The sequence below is a fragment of the Myotis lucifugus genome, unplaced genomic scaffold, assembly GCF_000147115.1.
Source record: "Myotis lucifugus unplaced genomic scaffold, Myoluc2.0 scaffold_988, whole genome shotgun sequence".
NCBI classification, from domain to species: Eukaryota; Metazoa; Chordata; class Mammalia; order Chiroptera; family Vespertilionidae; genus Myotis; species Myotis lucifugus.
In genome coordinates, this window is record NW_005872036.1 from 127,687 (window position 1) to 130,632 (window position 2,946).

Sequence of the window (2,946 nt, forward strand, 5' to 3'; positions counted from 1 at the left end):
TAGTCTATGGCTAACCCAGGTGAAACCCATTCACCATCTTCACCAGCCTCAAGTCATGTGCCCTCTCAATCCTGTCTCTTTCATACCAGCGACCTTCATGTTTACCTTACCCTAAACCTAAACTTGAAGAATCGTCAAAGTCTCATCTTCTAGTCTTTAACCTCTAGATGTAGAACAACTTTCCTTAGTAAGTTTTTTAAACCTCACAATCCTGAATAGATTTATTTACATGTAGTCTAGTCATGAACCCTTTTCTCAGACATTTACTCTGGAGACCTTGAAAAGACTGTCTAGTATATGCTAAACAGGAATATTAAAAAATAAGAATGTGCTTAATCACTATCAAAGTTTGGCATACCGTCAGACAATTTTAAAGTACTAAATTATCTGATTGGATACTGTACTGTTTAGTCCAATCAATTCTGGCAAACTATTAGTTCAGTGCTCCCCAGAAGGATTTTTGGGGGAGGCTTTGTCAATTATAAGAATATCTTTGGGACAGTCAAATTTACTTCTTTAGACCTCAGTTTCCTAAACCTTAAAATGAGGAAATTAGATAGTTTATTCCCAAAGTCCTTTTCAACTCTATAATTCTATTAAAGATCAGCCTCCCAGAGTTTAACTGCCATGTCATTTCAAAATGCTTATTCAAGCCCAGCCAGCATTGCTCAGTGGTTGAGCATCAACCTATTAACCACAAGGTCACAGTTTGATTCCCAGTCAGGGCACATGCCCGGGCTGTGGGCTCCATCCTCAGTGTGGGGTGTATAGGAGGCAGCTGATCAATGATTCTCTCTTATCACTGATGTTTCTCTCTCTTCCTCTCTGAAATAAAAAAAATATGTATTTTAAAATGCTATCCAAGGTTCACTTTTATTAAGCATCTCCCCTCATATCATCTTCCTTATTCTCAATTATGTTTTAGTTGATGCACTAATACAATCAATACCTTTTCTTAAATTACTCTCCTGAGAGTAACATACTTAAGAGATTTAGATTATAAACCTGGGCATAATTTTTTATTTTGTATATCCACTGAACTGCTCAAGTCAAAAAACCCTCTGCCTAATTTTCATATCCAACCAATGAGCCAGTACATGCTGCCTCTGTAGAATCTATCCATTCCTTTCCATGCCACCACTACCACCATCTTTCCCCCGGGTTCCATGTCTCCTAACTGGCCTGACTTCCTTCCATTTTTGCCTGAACCTTTTGGCCCAAATTTCTTCGACTACAGAGCAATCCTTATAAAATATGAATCAATCAGAATATGGCACTCTGCTGACTACAAGAATTCTATGTGGTCTGGTCTCTACCAACCCCCTCCACTCATCTCATATTCCACTTGTCCACACTGCTCCAACTATACCACCTTACTTTCTGGTTTTCAAATATTCTAAGCTCTTTCTTGCCTGCGCCTTTGTACTTGCTATTCCACCTGTCTGCATAGTGTTTATGCGGCTGGCTGGTTCCATCCTTTTGCCCTCATATCTGCTCAATTGTCACCTCCTCAGAATCTCTGATCACCCTTTCCATAGCAGTGCCTCACAAGTCACTCCCTTACTCTTTATCATATCACCATGTTTGTGTTTCTCACTGCATTAACGCACTGTGAAAGTACCTTTATTTAAATTACCTTTTTACTGTCAGTTTCTTTGCAATGTAATTTACACTCCTATGGGCAGAGACCCTGCTTATATCCACTGTTATAGCTCATAAAGCCAGCCACATAGATGCTCAATGAATAAATCTGGTGTAATGCATGAGTGAATGAATGCAGCTAGCATTTAGTATTTCAAAATAGCTATAAATAATTCTTATGAGTTACCTCAAGAATCAGGCATTTAGGACATACTAAATACTCAATAAATATTTGTTCAAAGGAAAGAGGGATGGAGGAATGGAGGGAGGGAAGGAGCAATCTGCTGTAACTCACCACACCAAGAAAAAGATTTGGAGAGGAGTGGCAACAGCGGCACAGTGGTAAAGGGTATTGGGTTTTGGTATTGGGCCTTGGTTTGAATTCAGTCTCTGACCACTTCCTGGCACATTATTTAACCTAAGTTTCAGTTTCCTCAATAAAAAATGAGAGCACTGAAGTTTACTCTGTAGGGTTGTGCTTTACTGCAGTACCTGGCACATTGATCAGCTGTCTAAAAGTAGAGTAACATCCTAAAACCTTTCTCAGTTCAGTCACCATGGTTAGAGTTATAGGATGCTTTTCCTTTAAGAAACAGAAGTACGTCACTCTACAACTTTCCTAAGAGTTAGCTCAAGAGGAATAGGGCTTCAGTTCCAAAGCCCATCTTGACATCACTGCACTGGCCTGACTCGACAAGGGTCAAAGTTTCTTCTTACCTGAAGAGTTTTCCCTGAAGGTCTTCTATACCAGTCATGGCAATAGTTCCTCCCTGCCAGCAGATGAAGATAATATAATTGAGTGTTTAATGGTACTCTAAAAAGGACACTGCTGGCTCGCACTCCTTAGCAGACTCTCCCAATTAACCAAGCAACTCTGAGGAACAGTCTGTTAGGCAGAGAAGACCTTCAAGGAGCCAGATGCTACTGGCAAACAAGTTTATCTTATCCAAAAGTACTCATCAAAGCAACCAAGAGCCTCCTCTATCTATTCCCAAACTTCTGTCATCCAAAGACCACCCTAAAAGTAACCTCTGTGCCAGTCCACACATCTGGGAAGTGCAAACACAGTGAGGCGTATGCCATGTATGTTACTGTGCTCATCTTTCACTCCATTAAATGAACTCTCTTTCCCCACTTCTTCCACTATCTCTCCAGCTCTCTTGAAATCTCAGCCAGGCCAATGTTTCCAAAACATGCCTGATGACAGAATCACCCAGGATAAAAAAAGAATATTTACTGACATTCACATATAACGTAAGGATCAGAGTATGATTTTTAGTTTAAAAGAGGTGACATCATGATAGA